The sequence below is a fragment of the Camellia sinensis genome, chromosome 4 (assembly GCF_055761805.1).
Source record: "Camellia sinensis isolate YWXY chromosome 4, ASM5576180v1, whole genome shotgun sequence".
Lineage (NCBI taxonomy): Eukaryota > Viridiplantae > Streptophyta > Magnoliopsida > Ericales > Theaceae > Camellia > Camellia sinensis.
Window position 1 is genome coordinate 36,736,713 of NC_138964.1, and position 20,409 is coordinate 36,757,121.

At 38.7% G+C, this 20,409-nt stretch overlaps 1 long non-coding RNA gene across 1 annotated transcript; it reads left to right on the forward strand.

The window, feature by feature from the left end:
* The first annotated feature begins 15,047 nt into the window (after positions 1-15,047).
* On the forward strand, positions 15,048-15,662 carry LOC145823298 (uncharacterized). Its single transcript, XR_014365586.1, has 2 exons — positions 15,048-15,190; positions 15,337-15,662. It is a non-coding gene; the product is annotated as an uncharacterized LOC145823298 (long non-coding RNA).
* The last annotated feature ends 4,747 nt before the right edge of the window (positions 15,663-20,409 follow it).

Consider the following 20,409-nt stretch of genomic DNA (forward strand, 5'->3'; position numbering starts at 1 on the left):
GTTTATAAAAAATCACGTTGATCGGATATCGATAGCTATCTGATCAGATTTTTTTTTTTTTAATCGTTAATTATAACACCATCCTTTTTTTTGTACAAAACTGATTTGATCATGTAATTATTGATATCCGATCAATGTGATTTTTTTTACAGACATATAGTACTCGACGAGTTCTACACATTAAACGGTTCAGATTATCAAAACGGAACCCGTGATGGGCCCCTATGGGCCGAACAGCAGTGTGTGAAAATTGCACTTAAACTGTGCAATTTTTCTTCACAAACGCTGCATAACGCTGAACATACATGATTGCTGAGTTGTATGGATGTGTGGAAAATTAATTTTTTAATTTTTTTTTTGGTGAATAGTAATAACTTTTTAACTTTTTGAATAACTTTTTGATTTTTTGTCTTTTTGGAAAGATGCCAAACTTGGCGTAAGGTAAAATTATAAATTTAGAATAAAAATAAAGTCAATCGAAATTATAAAGATTAAAATGACAAAAAAAAGTCAAACTATAACGGTTACCAATGTAATTTGTCCTTTAAAATTAGTGCGAGAAGGGCAATATTCACAATGAATGTGATCATTTGATTCTGGATAGTTTTCTTTTGGATAAATTGCACTGACCACCCCTTAGGTATAAAAAATATACAATAAATCCCACAATATGTTATAATTGTACCAACTCCGTTTTAGTAAGGTTAATGTGTGATCAGAACTACTACAAATGGTATATAGATACTAAAGTAAATAAGGTAAAATTTACTTTTCAATGTAAAAGAGATGGACATGTAGAGTCTGTTTAATAATCTAATTCAGCACTTAAAACTGAATGTATTAAGTGATAATCAATTAAGCTCGTTTGATAACCACAACTGATATCACTTAAAAATTTGAACACCTCTTAAAATGTGAACTAAAATTAAAAAAAAAAATAATTCATATGAAACTTACTTAATTCTGATTGAATTTATAAATACTAAATATAAGTATCGATATATACTTTTGTAAACTCACTATTATCACTACTACCACCACTATAATTACCACTATTATGCCAATGCCACTGCCACCGCCACCGCCACCGCCATCATTACCGCTACCATTGTTATTGTTATCATCACCACCATCACTACCACTACCAACACAATCACCACCACCACTGCAACCACCACCATCATGCCACCGCCACCACTACCACTACCATTACCACTACCACTACCACTACCACTACCACCACCACCACCACCATTACTGCCGCCGCTGTCGCCGCCACCACCACCACCACCATCATGCCACAACCACCACTATCTTTATCATCATTGTCATTATTGCCATAAGTATCACCACCATTTTACTAACACTATCATCGCAATTGCAATCACTACTACCATCATACAACCACCACCACCACTACTATTACTATCACCATCATAATATAAAATTGAAATATACTATTTAAAAATAATAAATTTAAAATTTGATTTTATAAATATCAAACAACTTATTTTTAGTTCAGCACTTGAATTTTTATCAAATAGTTTTTTAACCTAAAAATTGAGCATTCAGTTTTCAATACTTAATTTTTAGTCTTTAGTTTTTAGTTTATAGTTTTCAGCTTTATCAAACACCATCATAATTATTCTATCTATATGAGTAATGAATTACAATTAAAAATTGGATTAAGTGTTATGTAAATTAAAACTTTAAAAGTGTCAAATTTAATTTTGCCAAATTTATGGGATTTAATATATTTTTTTCCAAACCTTAAGAAAAATTAGTGTAATTTATCTTCTTCTTTTTCTCTTATTGCTAAAAATTAGAAATCATGAAATTTCAAAGTTTCTACAGAGAAACTATGAAATTTGACATTTGTGTACCAAAATTGAATATTTATGTAATAGAGAAAGGAAAATTTACTTATAAATCGTATCTTGAGTAATGGTGATTCATTTAGTTCCAAAGATTATTATATAGACCAATTAGTCTCATTGATTTTGAAAAGTTAGATTTAATATATTATTTGAAAATTGGATTTGCGGTTATATCCTTATTTCTATTATGTTTCCTTCTCATTTTTTTATTTTTTTATTTTTTTTGTGTGTTAGAAAAATAAGACAAACAACCTATGATAATCAAATTTGGGATCAATTTTCAAATGAGAATCTTTTTATTTGGAATGATTTGAAATGTGAAATTTTGAAATATGAGATTCTTCAAACATTCCAAAATGATGTGAGATTGTTCAAATATTTCAAAAAGAGTATAAAAACTCTATAGTAAACTTTGGGCAAATGTACAATGTCAAACTATAACACTCCAATGAAACACTCAAATGTAACACTCCAAAAAAACTTGTAGTGTATTTTTTCCAAACGTAACATTCCAATAAAACATTCTAAAAAAATTCTTTAGTGTAACACTCTAATGTAACACACACACACACACACACACACACACACACACAAAATCGTAGTGTACTTTTTCCAAATGTATCATTCCAATGTAACACTTCAAAAAAAGAATATGAGATTCTTCAAACTATTTCAAAAGGATATAAGATTATTTAAACCATTTCAAAACGAGTACAAAAATTCCTTAGTTAACTTTAGGCAAATGTATAATTTCAAATTGTGAGTGTTACGTTTGGGAAAAGTACATTGAGCAATTTTTTAGTATTTTTGTGTGTTACTGATGAGATTACTAAGTCATCATCAGTTTCATATGATCAAGTGGCATAGCAGAGCTTATAAGGATGAGTCACAACATACCAAAGCCTTTGCTAGTTAATATAACTGTATTTGTTATATAAGTTGAGCTTGCTACAGTATGTTAGATATAGAATAGATATAATTGGTTAGTGAGTTCTGCTGATGTATAAAACCAGATGTGGTGTAATTGATTTGCTCATTGAATAATAATCTAGATATTCATATCTTCTTCATGGTATTAGAGCTTGTGCTCTAACGAGCTTCGGTTCTGGAAGCATCTTCAATGGTGTTCATGGAGGAGTCTGCAAATACTCTTCCTTATAATCTCACACTCTTGATTTCTAATCTGAACTCATTTGTTACTGTCAAATTGGGTTCTTTTAATTACATCATTTGGAAAAATCAATTCCAAAACATATTCCGAGCCACAAATCTACTGAGCATTGTTGATGGTTCTGGTGATTGTCCCTCTGAATTTGTGCTTGATTCGAATGGTAACAATGTGGTCAACTCAGAATTTGTAAAGTGGAAGCAGATCGATTTGCATATACTTAATTGCATCATGGTAACTCTCACATCTTCTGTGCTTACCTCTGTCTTTGAGTGTACAAATTATAGAGAAGTTTGGTCACTTCTTGCTAAGAGATTAACTTCTCTCTCTCATTCACATATTCATCAACTCAAAAATCAATTGAATAACATCTTAAAGAAATCCTCTTCAATGGAAGTATATCTTAGTCAACTCAAGACTATTTCAGATTAGTTGGCCCTTGCTTCTTTACCTACTGTGTGAGTGATTTTCTGATCACACTGTCCGTTTAGTAATCAGCTAGAGAGCACCGGCAAAATAGATGGCTTCAGCTAACTTGTAACAGAAAGAAAAGACTCCGGCGGTGGCTCTTCCACCCGGGGATACTCCGACGATCAAGTCAGTATATCTCTCAAAGATAATCAAGTGCTAAACTCACTACTCAAAACATAAAATTGCGTACCTTAGACCCACGGGGGTGCCTCTCTTTTATAGTTTACTTAATCCTAGTCCCACTAGAAGCCGGACTTGTATGGACTCCAACTCAGTATTTACTTTGGACTCTTCAAGAGATAAAGATAAACTCCCCAAGAGATTTATCCTCATCTTGACTAAGTCTCCTCTTTATTCTAGAACTCTTGTCCCTTATCTTTTTTCCTCTTATCTCGGATTCCGATATCTTCGGAGATAACCTCGGCCTTGTCGAGATTACCTCGGCATCACGACCAGGACACATGGCACCTCGGCTGACACGTCGGCGTCACCTTGCCCCGTGTTGGTACTCAGAAAATATATCCCCACAACTGCCCCCTAGGTTCTATTACCTCGGCATTCTGAGGTGATGGAACCTATATCATCCCGTTTTTCCAGTATGTCGGTTTTCAGTATTTCAGCCGAGATCATTATTTTGGCCGATATCCTTTTATTGAAGAACAAGAATTTCAAGAACCCTTCCACGCGTATGAGCTGTCATACATCATAATTCAACCGTTTTTAACCACGAGTTTCTTTCTCACTGGTTCGTACCTATGACGCGCCCGTAAGCCGTCTCTTTCTCACGTGCGCCGTCTGACGTATGTGTTCTTCTAGGCGTATTGATTATTTTTTGCCGCCGTTTTCATTTTTGACAAAACCTTTCCCCCTTTCTTCATTTTTCCACTTTTGCATCTGATTTCTCTTGCCTTTTCTCGCTCTAAACCCTTTCTTTCGAATCCGCCATTGCTCAAGCTCCCAGCTCTGTAGTTGTCTTCATTTCGTCTTTTTGGTGAAGCTTTCGCTACTCTGCAACCATCGTCGGACTTCGGTAACCTTCATACCGGCTTCACTCTTTTTTGGTAAGCTACTGTTCCTTTCGTTTTCAATTCTGTTGATATTCTTCATTACTTGTTGCCTTTACTGCATCTGTTGAAACTTTTAATTTGCGATTCATACACCTGAATGTGTCCTTCCCATGATTTTGCCCTTGCCCATATCTTGAACACACGCATTGTTTCACTACTTCCCTGTATCTTTGTCACTAATCTTGGCCTTGTATTTCTTATATTTTTTATGCTCTTGATAAACCACCTCTGTTCTTGATTTTGAAATTCCATTCTTGCTTTCTGTTTTTTGTGTCTTTTCCAGATCTGTGCCTTTGATCTTCATCTCCATAGTTTTAGGTTTGGGATTTGTTTGTAGAACCCACGATTTAGGGCAAAAACTGAAACATTCCTTACAAATTTCTGTACCAGCCCAAACCTAAGTTTTTGCCTAGGTCCCATCAATAAGAAACATCTTCTTTCTGAATTTCAACCCTTCTAATTTAGGCCGATATCATGGGTATGTGGAGACATAGAGTAGATACCCCGACCAAACTTGAGTACTTTAGGCAAGAGTTCTCCATCCCTACCGATGTCCATCTGAGGCTGGCTGGGGATGACGACTCCATCATGCCTACAGAAAACTCCATGCCCATTTCCATTGTAGCTTTTACTGAGTGCGGACTCCGGCTCCCACTCAACATCCTTTTTCGCGAGATTCTTCACTATTATAAGTTGAACCCCATGCAACTGGCAATCAATTCCTATCGAGTGATCTTTGGTATAATTGCCCTAGCTAGACAGGAAAATGTTAGGATTACCCTAGCCGATATCCAGTACTGTTATACCATGTGTGCCCTTAATTTGAAAGAAAAAGGCTACATTTATTACCTTAAGCCGAGGTCTACAGAATTCAAAATCGTAGCCGACCTCCCAGACTCCAACAAGGGGGCTGGAGATGACTATCTCATTACCTCGGGAAATTGAGAGTTTGCTCCAGATGAAGACCTCCATCTCTATCCTCTTCCCCGATTAGTTTTAGAGGGCAAGGGTAAGAGCCCAGTATTCAGCTTTGCCTATTTTCCTTCAAAGTGTTAAATACTTTGTCTGTTTCTGACGTCTGTTCTTCTTGCAGCTATTCGTCAGCCACCGAAAAATTTTTGCCAATCCTTTATCCCCAGCAAGGATTTGAAGAAACTTCTAGACTTCCCAGTCCATAAGAGAAAAGCGCCTCCGTTTCTCAATTTTATTTCATCATACAAGTCGACTTTGCCCGACGTTCCCAAAAGGAAGAAAAAAAGCCTTTCTCCACCCTCTGCTACAACTCCATTGACTACATCCACATCACGAACAGATCAAGGATCAACATCCGATCCAGCTGATCAGCCATCAACCTCGGCTCCATACTTGGTCCCGATATCAGAACGAAAACGTCGGCGGAGACTTGTCCTTACTGCCGAGATGGGCCTCCCTAAGCCTGTTGCAAAAAATCTTCTGGCCAGTATTCCATCATCTGTTGATGAGCAGCCAACACAAACCCAACCTCCATCAAAGCAGAAAAGAATAAAGAAGGCTCAACCAAAGCCTAAGGTAACTCAGGTTGAGTCTGAAGATACCCTGCCTATCTCAAGGTTGGCGGAGAGTGACAAACCTTAACCCTTTGCTGGGAAGAGGCACTCGGAAACCCAGCCATCAGAGTCCCCAAAATCTAAAAAGCTGAGGTCTTCTTTTGCTACGACTTCGGGATCCAAGAAGAGCGATGCCCCCTGGTCCCCAAAAATTACTCTGGAGAACAAGCCAGTCTTGGCTACTGACAGTGTCGACGACATCAATGTCGGCGTAGCCCTAAACACAGCTCTGCTCCTTCTCGGCGACCTTGACCGCAACACCGAGTTGAGCGAATACGAGAATTATGCGTTGATGCTTCAACGCTCCGTTCAAGTAAGTGTCTTCTTCTTGGTAATTTTCTTCTTTCTGTTTTGTATTTAGAAAATTTTGTGCTAATTTTTTGCCTTGTGTTCTTTCAGGCAATCCAGCATACCCACTCATTTTCTGTTTAGTCCTTTGAAAATCGGCAAAAACTGGTCGACATGAAGAAGGAGTTCTCTTCTTTTCAAAAGATCAATAAGGGCCTTGAATAAAAAATGAAGAAGCTGGAGGATCAAGCTGAGGCTGCAATTAAAGCTCAGAACAATACCGAAGAGAAGGCTGAGGCTGCTGAAGCTATCAGGAAAGTGGCTGAATCCCAAAGAAACCGAGGAGAAAATGGCCCAAGCCGAGAAAGAGCTTGAAGAAGCCTTGGCCATCAAAGAGGCTGAAATAAAAGATGCTGATGAAAAGGCATATGCCCAAGGCATGGCCGATGTCACTGATGCTTACGAACAGGAAGTGAAGGAGGCATGCAACAAGGGTTTTACCTTTGGTTGGATGTCCCTTCTGAAGAAACTTAACGTCCCAGAGGACTCGCCATTAAGAAAACCTGATGCCATTCCTCTGCCATTTCCTCCAATTCAACCTCCAAATCAAGACGTTGGCGAATCCGAATCCGAGAAAAATGATGAGGATGAGGATCAGGCCTTGGTGAGAAAATCCAAGGATGCTGATAGGGCCAAGTCCCCTCCTCAGAATGAGCAAGTCCTAGACTTGACTCAGGATGAGGAAGGTGATGAGGTTCCCATAGAAGCTGTTCCCGAGAATGCACTAGCCGACATCTCCTCTGCGGACAAGAGTGTTGAAGAAACTCTGCAAGAAATTGATGCCGAGATAGCGGCGGATAAGGCTGCTGGGATGTCTTCTCAACCAGCATCTGATCTTCAAATTTAACCAACTGATGGAGAGGAGTCTTAGCTTCATGTTTTTCTTTTGCTTACTTGTATTTTGTTGCTTCTTTATCTTTTGGAACAATGTATGCTTTTTGTATGGCCGATGTGCCCTTTTCTTGGTGAATGAATATAATTTTTCTTTTCTTGTCTTCTCTTTACTGCTTTGTGCATCATTCTATACTTAGAATATTCTGCATGTCTTATGAACTCTTCGTTCTTTGTGCAATCTTCTCGGGGTGACACACCTCGGTTATGTCACCTGACGATTTACCTCGGCAAGTACCTGTCTCTGGTTTAACTTCAACTTGTAAATTGCTACAAATTTCCACAGGTGAAGATAAACAATTATCTCGGCTTAACTTCAACTTGTAAATTGCTACAAATTTCAACAAGTGAAGATAAATAATTATCTCGGCTTAACTTCAACTTGTAAATTGCTACAAATTTCAACAAGTGAAGATAAACAATTATCTCGGCTTAACTTCAACTTGTAAATTGCTACAAATTTCAACAAGCGTTAAGCATTACTTCGGTTTAACTTCAACTTGTTAATTGCTAGAAATTTCAACAAGTGAAGATAAACAATTATCGCGGCTTAACTTCAACTGGTAAATTACTACAAATTTCAACAAGTGAAGATAAGCAATTATCTCGGCTTAACTTCAACTCGTAAATTGCTACAAATTTCAACAAGTGAAGATAAACAATTATCTCGGCTTAACTTCAACTTGTAAATTGCTACAAATTTCAACAAGCATTAAGCATTTGTAGTCTTCTCTCTGCCCCCAATGTGAACCTGAGTTCTACTTGGGTTCTCATTATTCAGAAACAACATTATGCATCTTTTATCAATTCACAAGTCTTTGGAGAACTCTGCTAAAATTTTATTGATGACGTCGGTAAAAAATAACAAGGAACATCTAATGATAGAAAAATTTCAAATTACAAGTGTTCCAGAGTCTTGGCAATGCTTTGCCGTCATTATCTTCAAGCCGGTATGCTCCATTGCCCAATACCGGAGTGATTCTGTAGGGTCCTTTCCAGTTTGGGCCAAGCTTGCCCTCTCTGGGGTCCTTCTTGTTGCCAACAACTTTTCTCAGGACTAGGTCGCCGACCTGAAATTCCCTTGGATTGACCTTCTTATTATAAGCTCTAGCAAGCTGATGCTGGTACGCTGCGAGCTGAATTGCAGCTTTCTCCCTTCTTTCTTCTAAGAGATCCAGATCTCGGGCTAGAAGTATGTCGTTAGTCCCATTTTCTACTCCTTGGGTTCTGATTCCTGGGATGTCGATCTCCAGTGGGATGACGGCTTATGTGCCGTAGGCCATGGCAAAGGGGGTTTCCCCTGTTGATCTTCTCGGCGTAGTCCGATATGCCCAAAGTACATTGGACAACTCGTCTACCCACTTTCCTTTTGCTGTCTGCAGTCTCTTCTTTATCCCATCCAAAATTACTTTGTTGGATGCTTCTGCTTGCCCATTGCTTTGGGAAAAACTTGGTGTTGAGAAGTAATTCTTTATCTTGAATTTCGCACAGAAGTTCTTGATGAGTTTGCTGTCACTCTGCGTTCCGTTGTCGGCAACTATTGCTCTTGGAATGCCAAATTTGGTGATGATGTTTCTCCAGATGAAGTTCTTGACGTCCACATCTCGGATTTTGGCAAGAGGTTCTGCTTCCATCCACTTCGTGAAGTAATCTGTTACTACCAGCAAGTACTTCCTTTGCCCAGTTGCTTGGGGCAACTGCCCAATGAGATCCATGCCCCATTGGGCAAATGGCCATGGACTGGATACAGGGTTCAGGTCAGCGGTTGGCTGGTGTATCAAAGGTGCGAACCTTTGGCATTGTTCACACTTCTTCACGTAGGCTTCTGCGTCTTTTTGCATGTAGGGCCACCAATACCCCTGGGTAATGGCCCTGTGAGCTAGTGATCTGCCCCCAGCGTGGCTTCCACAAATCCCTTCATGAATTTCATATAGAAAATCTTCAACCTACAAGGGGTGTACGTACCTTAAAAGGGGTCCAGTGAAGGACCTTTTGTTGAGATGTCCGTCCGCTGTCAGATTGAATCTTGCCGACTTCAATCTGACCTTGTGTGCTTCCCTATGGTCTTCTTGCAGCTTTCCCTCTTTTAGGAATGCAACAATTGCATCCATCCAGCTTGGTCCTAAGTCCACACACATTGCTTCTTGTTCTGTGATCGGCTGTTCTATGCTCGGTCTTGACAAATAGTCAATCATTATTGTCCTTGTTTTTCCAGTTTGTATTAAGCTTGCCAAGTTAGCCAACGTGTCGGCGTGACTATTATCATCTCGGCTAACTTGCAGAAGTCGGCAGTTGCGAAACAAGGCTGCCAGCCTGATGACTTTCTTTGCGTATGTTGACATCCTTTCATCTCGGGTTGCAAACTCTCCTGTTGTTTGATTTACTATAAGTTGTGAATCACAAAAAATTATTACCTCATTTGCTTTTGCTGCCACTGCTAGCTTTAGTCCTGCAATCAGTGCTTCATATTTTGCCTCATTGTTGAGGCCTTGAACCCTAATCGAATAGACTGTTCCAATATCTCTCCATCAGGAGATATTAACACTACTTCTACTCCCGCTCCTTGCCGGTTTGAGCTCCCATCGACAAACAGGCGAAAGGAGTCGCCGATATAAATGCTGCAAGGTCTGAGTTTTTCCTTTCCTTGTTCTTTTGCCTTTGGCTGGGCTTCTCGTTGTTTGCTTGGACGTCGTTTATCTTGGCTCAACGGAGCCCGTTGTTTGATGGATTCTGGCGTGAATTCGGCCACGAAGTCAGCCAAAACTTGGCCCTTAATTTCTGTTCTCGGCCTGAACTCCAGGTCGTACTGTCCCAAGGCCACTGCCCATCTTGCTATTCTTCCAGTTAAGTCTCCTTGTTGTAACAAGGACTTCAGTGGTTGCTCTGTTAGCACTATAATCTTGTGCGCTTGAAAGTAATGGTTCAACTTCTTTGAAGCCATTACTAAGGCCAGCATTAATCTCTCCAGTGGTAGGTACCTTGTTTCTGCATCGGCCAAGGTTTTGCTTACATAATAAACAACCTTTTGCTCCTCCCTTTTCTTCTCGGATTAGCACTGCACTTACTGCGTGGTCTGAAACTGCCAAATACAAAAACAATTCTTCTCCAGGTTCAGGTGTTGAAAGGACTGGAGCCGTGGTCAGATACTTTTTTAGGTCGGCCAAAGCTGCCTCACATTCCTCAGTCCATAGGAAGTCCGTAGCCTTCTTTACCAGGTTGAAGAAAGGTTTACATTTGTCTGAACTTCTGCTGATGAATCTGTTTAGAGCTGCGGTCCTTCCAGTTAGTATCTACACCAGTTTTGCCGACGTCGGGCTCTTCAACTCTAGGATGGCCTTGATTTGATCTGGGCTAGTCTCAATGCCCTTTCTTGTTACCAGGTACCCCAGAAACTTACCTGATCCAACTCCAAATGCGCACTTCGATGCGTTGAGTCGGAGCCGGTATGTTTTGAGTATATCAAAGACCTCTTTTAGGTCGGCAAGATGACCCTGAGGTTCCTTGGTCTTCACGACCATGTCATTGATGTAGACCTCTACTGTTCGGCCAATCAGGTGTTTGAACATTTTGGTTACCAACCTTTGGTAAGTTGCTCCTGCGTTTTTCAACCCAAAAGGCATTACTCTGTAACAGTACAGGCCTTTTGGGGTGATGAATGCGATTTTTTCTTCGTCTGGGGGGTACATGGCGATCTGATGGTACCCCCTGTAGGCGTCTAGAAAACTCATTCTTCCATGCCCTGAAGTGGCATCTACTAGCTGGTCAATTTTGGGCAGGGGAAAGCTGTCTTTGGGACAGGCTTTGTTGAGGCTGGTAAAGTCTACGCAGACCCTCCATTTACCGTTCTTCTTCTTTACCACCACTGTATTGGATAGCTATGTTGGGTAGTGTACTCCTCTAATGGCCCTGGCCTCCAGAAGTCTGTCTACTTCTTCTTCTACTGCTTCGACATATATCAATGTCGGTCTTCTGGCTCGCTGAATTACAGGTTTGGCCGACCTGTCAACGTTCAATTTGTGGCATGTGACCTCGGGGTCAATGCCAGGCATTTCATAAGGTGTCCAAGCGAACACCTCTATGTTTGCCCGCAGAAAAGTTTCCAGTTCTCTTTCTTCTTCTTCGGTTAATCCCGAGCTGACAAGAAAGAATCGTTCTTCATCATCCTCCTGGACGAGGATTTTCTTTATTGCTTCTTCACTTTTCTCGGCTGGCTCTTTGCCGACATCATCTAGGACCTTCATGTCCTCGTCTTCAATCTCTGCCTTTTCTGGCTCGCGAATGTTGCAGGTGAATTTCATTGCTGCCATGGAGTAATTCTTTGCCTGCAGTTGATCTCCTCTGACTTCTTCAATCCCATGCTCTGTTGGGAACCGTAGTAGTTGATACAACGTTGAGGGAACTGCCCCCATTGCATGCAACCATGGCCTTCCCAAGATGATATTGTATGGCGAAGGCGTGTCAATCACCATGAATTCTGTCCTGACCTTCTTAGTGTCGGCTTGTACTTCCAAGCTTGTTGCGTCCAGTGGCCACGTCGGCGTTCCATTGAAGCCGACCATCGGGCCATTGGATTGCTCCAAGTCATCAGGATGAAGGCCCAGCTCCTTGTAACATCTAACATACATGATGTCGCAAGAGCTGCCTTGATCAATCAGGATGCATTTCACTTGGCACTCCCCAACCTAGAGGGATACTACCAATGCATCATTATGTGGATGCTGGACCGTCTCTAGGTCGGCTTTAGTAAAGGCTATCGTTGGTCCCTGGCATTCTTTAGGCCGAGGTTTTTTATGTCCGACCTGGTTCACGTGCTGTAGGTGTTTTACCTTCTGGGACTCCCCTCGTATGTCGTTTTCGTTCACTTTTGAGTGAATTACATTAACCACCCGTGGTCCTCCTGCCTGTGGTTGCTGTGGTGGGGGAGGCGGAGCTGCTGGTACTTGAGGCAATCTTGCATGTTCTTCCCTTGTCCTGGCCTCATTGACAAGGTCCCTCAGATGGCCTTGCCTCACCAAGTCTTCTAGGTGTGCTTTTAGGGCTCTGCAACCCTGAGTTGGGTGCCTTTCTTCATTGTGGTAAGCACAACGCCTACCGACGTTTCTTCCCATAAATTCTCATGGTGTTCTTATCGGTCCTCTGAAATAGGGTTGGTTTCGTATTTGATCCAGGACTTTGTGGATCGGGACTCGGAATACAGTCGTCACTGCTTGTTTAGCCCTCAATTCTGTTTCTTGTTTGATCGGTCCATTGTTACCTCGGCTTCGCTTCGGCGAGCCGTTTCCTTTCTCCTGCTTTGTCTCTTTGTTTCCCGACGTATCCTCCTCGGCTCTAGCGTACTTCTCGATTCTCACCATGAGTTCTTCCATGCTTTTTGGCAATGTCTTTGCCAAAGACTTCCGTAGTGGGCAGTCATCTTTCAGGCCGTTCTTGAAAGACACGACCGCCACCTCTTGGTTGCATTCAGGTATTCGATTGAACACCTCGTAGTACCTTTTTGCGTAGGCCCTAAGGCCTTCATCCTTGGTGATTTTTAAAGCCATCAATGCGTCGACCCTCAGGGGCTGTAGTTTATTTGTCACAAACCTGGCCACAAACATCTCGGCCAGGCCTTCCCAAGTCTTTACGCTTTCCTTCGATAGTTTATGGAACCAATCTGATGCAATCTCCCCAAAGGATGAGGGGAATACTTTGCAGAGCAATGGCTCGTTCCCACTATATAATGCCATTGAATTCAGGTATAGTCCAACGTGAAAGTTGGGATCTGACTTACCATCATATATTTGGAACCTCGGCATACTGAATCTCTTTGGTGCTTCAAATTTTTCCAATTCCACCGAGAATGGTGTCCTCGGCTTAACCAGGGAAGTTACCTCGGCTTCAGCATTCTGTTGTTTCCTCTTGAGGTAACGTCTCAAGTCTTCTTTACTCCTCCCTGGAGCTCGGCTATCTTTGGACTTCAATCTTTTCGGCACGCTACTTTCGGCCTCGTAGTGAGCCCGTTTTGATCTTTCTCCATGGGTTGTGTCAAAGTAGAGCGCCTGCCCTTGAACATGCCGATGTTCTTTGGGCTCTGGGTCCTTCGTGTGATACGTCCTTCGGGACCCCTCTCGTCTCGGCTCCTCTCGTCCGACTTCCCTGGATGGTCGGTGAGAGTGCCTTCCGCTTCTAGTGTGCTGAGGGGCTTCGGAGATTGTTTTCCTTCCTCCCTTCTGGGTATTAGTTGCTGGAATCGATATGTCGTGCAGCGGGTACGGCAGCTGCATGACATTGTTTTGCATCATGAAGTTGACGACCGACTGCAGGTCTGCCAACTTGTTTGCCAATTCTTTTACTTCCTCATCCCTCCCTAGGCACCTATCCCTCCATACCTGGAGGTTATCTTCATTATAGTACTTGTTTTGGTCTGTCTTCTTCGAAGTGTCGCCCTCTTGGCCGACGTCTTTCTCTCCGTGGCCCTGGTCATGAGTTTCTGCATTGTGGTTGTCTCCTTCAACGTCAAGGTCAATTGGTCTGCCACTCCCAGCAGGAGTGTCATCCCCAATCTTTTCCTTCTGTCCGTTACTGGCCATCTATTCTTCTAAGTTCCCACAGACGACGCCAAATTATGTGAGTGATTTTCTGATCACACTGCTCGTTTAGTAATCAGCTAGAGAGCACCGGCAGAATAGATGGCTTCAGCTAACCTGTAACAGAAAGAAAAGGCTCCGGCGGTGGCTCTTCTACCCGGGGGTACTCTGACGATCAAGTCAGTATATCTCTCAAAGATAATCAAGTGCTAAACTCACTACTCAAAGCATAAAATTGCGTACCTTAGACCCACGGGGGTGCCTCTATTTTATAGTTTACTTAATCCTAGTCCCACCAGAAGCCTGACTTGTATGGACTCCAACTCAGTATTTACTTTGGACTCTTCAAGAGATAAAGATAAACTCCCCAAGAGATTTATCCTCATCTTGACTAAGTCTCCTTTTTATTCTAGGACTCTTGTCCCTTATCTTTTTTCCTCTTATCTCGGATTCCGATATCTTCGGAGATAACATCGGCCTTGCCGAGATTACCTCGGCGTCACGACCAGGATACGTGGCACCTCGGCTGACACGTCGGCGTCACGTTGCCACGTGTTGGTACTCAGAAAATATATCCCCACACCTACCAAATGAAGATCTAGTTCTCATTGCTCTCAATGGACTTCCTGCTGAGTACAATGCTTTGAAAACTACCATTTGTGCTCGAGTTGAACCTATCTCCATGGAGGATCTTTCTTCTTTATTATGTTCTGAGGCTTTACATCTGGAAGCTGAGTCTCCAACGTCTTCTTTCTTAGATCTTATAGTAGCATATGCAGCCATGAAAGATCATAATTCATTCAAATCTCATTCCTCTGGTTTTCGAGGAAATAGAGCCTCTTATTCAAGAAGAGGTGGTTGATTTTTTCGTGGTTCTTCCAATAGAAGAGGTGGTAGTGTTAGACAACAATTTTCTTAGGCTTCATACCATTCAGCTTTATCTTTAATTTGTCAAATTTGTGGAAAGCCTAATCATACTGCTCTCAACTGTTGGTATAGATTGGACATTTCGTTTCAATCCTCATCTTCTTCATCTAAAACTGCTTTTGTTGTTCCAATTCCTCATCACCAATAGCAAATTGGTATGTGGATTTTGCTGCCTTATCTCATGTGACTTTTGATTTGAACAATTGCCAACAATATCAGCCCTATTATGGTCCAGATCAAATCACCATTAGCAATGGTCAGTCCATTTCAATTCGACATACTGGTCAAGGTATCCTTTCTACTCCTTCCTTTCCTTTTAAACTAGACAATATTCTTCATGTTCCATCCATTACTTCTAATATACTTTCTGTCCATCAGTTAACTTCTGGTAATAATTGCCCTATCATATTTGATAATCATTTTTCTGTGATTCAGGACAAGATCACCAAGAAACTTCTCTATAAAGGTGTTCATAGCCATGGTCTCTATCAGTTGCCCTCTAGTCTGGCATTATCTACATATGCATGATCTGTTTCTCCTACTTTTCTTGCTATTAGCTCTGTCTCTCCTACTACATGGCATACCAGGCCTGGTCATCCTTCATCTTAAAAGTTGCAAGTCTTGCTAAAGGAATTTAGTTTGCCTATTTCTTCTACTTGTAATAAAAATCAAATGTGTACTCATTGTGCTGTGGCCAAGAGTCATAGATTACCTTTCCATTTGTCTAATGCCACTGTTAATAAACCATTGTCCCTTATCCACGGTGATGTTTGGAGACCTTTCTCTTCTTTTGCTTCTAGTATTAAGCACTATGTTCTTTTTCTTGATGATTTTAGTAAGTTCACCTAGATCTATCCTTTGAGTTACAAAAGTGAAGTTTTCTCTAAATTTAAAGAATTAAAGGTGTTCATTGAAAATCAATTTGATACTACGCTTAAAATTTTTCGAACAGATGGTGGTGGTGAATTTACAAGTACTCAATTTGAATTGTTTCTTAAAAATCATGGTGTTTTGCATCAGCTTTCTTGTCCTCATACTCCTCAAAATGGAGTTGCAGAAAGGAAACACAGACATCTCATTAGCACCACCATTGCTCTTCTTCATCAATCAGGTCTTTCATTGTCCCACTGGTTTGATGCTTTGGTCACATCTATTTTTCTTATTAATCATTTACCTAGTTCCAAATTGCATAATAAAACTCCTTTTAAAATATCGTTTCATTAAGCTCCAGATTTTGGTTTTCTCAAAAGTTTTGGATGTAGGTGTTTTCCTTGGATTAAATCCTATAATTCTCACAAACTTCAACCTCATTCTTTACCTTGTATTTTATTGGTTATCATCCTTCCATAAAAGGATATAGATATCTTGATCCTTTTACATGTAACATTTATGTGTCAAGACATGTTGTGTTTGATGAATATTTCTTTCCTTTGGTCACTCTTGATGCATCATCTCTTTCCTCTGGTTCTATTCCTTCATTTTCTCAACTTTACTCTTTCTTTTGGTATACGAAGTCATCTCTCTTTTCTCCTATTTCAGCTCCATCTACTGCTCAATCTACTTCTATGGGTCAGCCTACTCCTGTTTCACCTATGGGTCAGACTCCTCATGTTTGACTTGCTACTCTACCTGCTTCTCTATCTTTTGTACCTCTGTTTACATCAGTTTATGCTTCTGTTGCTCCCTCTAGTACTGCTGCACATGTCCTGTGTCTTATTACACTTGTTCTGTGCGGCCCTTGTTTTAGCTTCAGCTAGCCTTTTTCCACCTGTTGACGCACTTATGCCTTCTCCTCCTGCCGTACCCTCTGTTCTAACTGGTCCATCCTCCTCTACTATTCCTATTGGCTCTCTTCTTGTTAATCTCAACTGTTATTCATGTCCAGCTCCACCTCCAGTTCATCTTCCTCCTCCTTGGGCAGATCCACCTCCAGTTCATGCTCCACCTCAAACTCAAGCTCCTATTAAATCTCATCCCATGGTTACTAGGTCAAGGCCTCTTATTTCTCTCTTCTTACTTCTATTTGTCTTTCTCCTGATCTTTTCTTATTGAACCTCATTCTCATAATTAAGCTCTTCAAACCTCAACCTGGACTCTAGCCATAAATGAAGAATTTAAAGCTTTGGAAAGGCAAAAAACTTGGACTTTGGTTCTTCTTCCTCCTCATAAGCAAGCTATTGGCTGTAAATGGGTTTTTCGTCTTAAGAAAAACTCTGTTGGAACTATTGTTCGACATAAAACCTGCCTGGTTGCTAAGGGTTATTTGCAAGAAGGGATTGATTATTATGAAACCTTCAGTCCTGTAGCCAAGCAACCTACGATTCAAGTATTGTTGGTTAGTGAGTTCTATTGATGTATAAAACCAGATATGGTGTAATTGATTCATTCATTGAATAATAATCTAGACATTCATATCTTAAACCAGATATGGTGTAATTGATTCATTCATTGAATAATAATCCAGACATTCATATCTTATTCAGTTACATTAGAGTGTTATGTTTAGAATTACATTGATTGGAGTGTTACGTTTGAAAAAAATACACTAAGGAGTTTTTTTGTGTGTTACATAGGAGTGTTACATTTGAGAAATGTACAGTAAGAAGTTTTTTTTTCTTTGTAGTATTACATTGTTACGTTTGAGAAAAATATATTAACAAGTTTTTTAGTGTGTTACGTTAGAGCATTACGTTATTTGAGTGTTACATTGGACTGTTACGCTCTTGTTCATAATGTGAGATTTGTTCTAGAAGAAGGAAAAATCTAAAATCTCTATAGTGCGGATTATCCAAATGTGTAATTTCACATTTGGAGAAACCCACTTTTATCCCTAAAAAATTAAAACAAAATGTATAAGTGACTATCCTTTTGTGTAATTTTCACTTTACTGAGACCTTTGGGTTCATAAGAAAAAATGGAGGACTAAACAGTTCACAATATCATATTTTGGGATTTATTAGTACCTTACTCGTAGAGAAATTGAAAATTTTCAGAATTTCTTTAAAGCAGAATGTCAAAGTTTTTTTCTTCAAAATTTTATAGAGGATATAGATCTTATTTGATAGATATCTTCAAATAGGTTCCAAATAAATTGGGCAAATTACATTGACAGTCCCTATAGTTTGAGAGTTGTATCACTTTGGTTCATAACTTTTCAATTGTCATACATTTGATCTTGAATTTTAAATTTTATTCAAAACAAAGATAATCAAAGATGTTTCCCTTGCAAACAGTCTATTTCAAGGGTAAAATCACCATACAACTTATTTTGTTTGATTAACTTGTATGATGTTTGAAATGTAATAGCATTATTTTTAATGAATAATGCTAGCACTTTCTTGGTTATAAAGTTCTATTTAGTTTGGTTTTTATAATCTATTTTCAGGAATTTTTTTCTAAGAAATTACAAAACAATTTGGTGAAAAAAAATTAAAAACATGGGTTCGTTTGGTTTGTATTTCTAAAAAAAATTTGGGAAATTTTCTCTACAAATAAGTTTTTAAAAGTAATCAAACCAAACAAATTTTCCCAAAAAAAATTCTCAAAACTTGTAAACCAAACAAGTTTTCCAAACAAATCTCTCTCTCACACACATCAAATCAATCACTTTTTTCAAAACTCTTTCTCAAAATAATTTTCCAAAACAACTTTTGAAAAAAACCAAACCAAACAACTTTTCGTACTTTTTATCTCTAAAACACATTTCTCAAACACAAACCAAAATAATTTTTTCGTACTTTTTCGTACTTTTTATCTTTTAGGAGGGTAGAAATAATTTTTTTAAAATTAATTTTCGTTAAATTATTTTCTATTTTTCAAAAGTCAAAATGGCAACAATTTTGATGTCATTATTAAACCATACCTTAAAAAAAATCTAAAACTAAAATCATTTCATATATATATTAAACATATCGATTAAATATTTATTTTTGTAAAATTAGTTTATATTTTTATGAAATTGGCTACTTTACCCTTAAATTGAGCATTTTCTGTTTGCAAATAAAACAGTATCGTTAATTGTTCTTATTTGAAATGTGATTCAAAATTTAAAGTCAAATGTATCATAATTGAAAGATTAGGAACCAAAATGACATAAACCCCAAAGTAAAGGGACTATTAGTGACACAAATTTTAAACTATAGAAGCCGTTAGTATAATTCATCCAAATAAATTTGAAGAAAAACATATCAATAAAATGTAAATGATGAAATTTCAAAGTTAAAAATAAAAATTAAAAATTAAAAAACCCACCTAACACATTATTCATTTTATTTATGCCCATCTCACATTTTAACAAGGGTATCTTAGTCAGGAGGTGCATACGACATAACGGGTTTGATGGAATTAGTCTATTATATTGGAGCTACAGAAAAATCACTCAAAACAAAATTGATAATAGTTTTTTTTTTTTTTTTTGGGGGGGGTGTTGGGTGAATCATACCCTTTAGCCTTATTTGACTAGTTGGATTAATAGTTCATAATTCGTCATATTAAGATTGATTATCTAACTGAATTAGTGAGATAAATAATTTTTTTTTTTTGTCCATGTTTATTTTTCAGTAAATATGTTTTTTTTTATTAGTTGTAGAATTAAAAAATTGATCAATTTTATTGGATGGAATGTCCATCAGAATCTAATTCAAACAACAAAAATTGTAACCAAACAATGGAATATGAGCCATGGATTAATAATCTCAGTCATATGCTATAAGTTCTTGTATAAATTTGGTCTCCTTGTAATTTTAATTGTATCAAATTTACTATTTAATTTTTCCTATTGTATCAATTTAATTCAATTGATAATACCTTTTAAAAATTGTATCAAAATCAAGGTACAAAATTAACTCTTCACTCTTTTCAAAGTGATTGAGAGTGTCCAATTTGAATTTATCATTTTAACCTTGATTTCTGCCTAATTTCATAATGAATGTTATCAATTGAACTAAATTGACATAGTCAAGAAATTCAAGTGCAAAATTGACAACTACAACATCTAAATAGATACAAATCACCAATTATAAAATTTATGAGAATAATTTATGTAAATATACTTTTTAGCATACATATCAGATATTGAAACTTCTTAACATTCATTTAGCATGCACACGCATACAGATGGTTCGTGTGAATTGTTTGTAGGATGCCAATATAATTTTAGCAATACTACAAACTCAAGTTTGATCCATAAATTTACCTAGAAACATCCTTACGTGATCAGATTCATCTAAGTCATGGATCCTACAATACAATAACTGAATTTCAACCATACATCACCATTCTAGCCAAATTTATGGACAAACTTTCAGGATTCCTAACTTTTAGTCATATAATTTGGTGGAGTTTTGAGTCTCTCTCTCTCTCTCTCTCTCTCTCTCTCTCTCTCCCTCTCTCTCTCTTCTTAAATTTTAAATTTATTATTATTATTATTTTTATTTTTTTATTTTTAACACTTGAAGAGCACAAATAAGAAATGCAGGTAATGGAGAAAATGTGGACCAAACTCTAAAA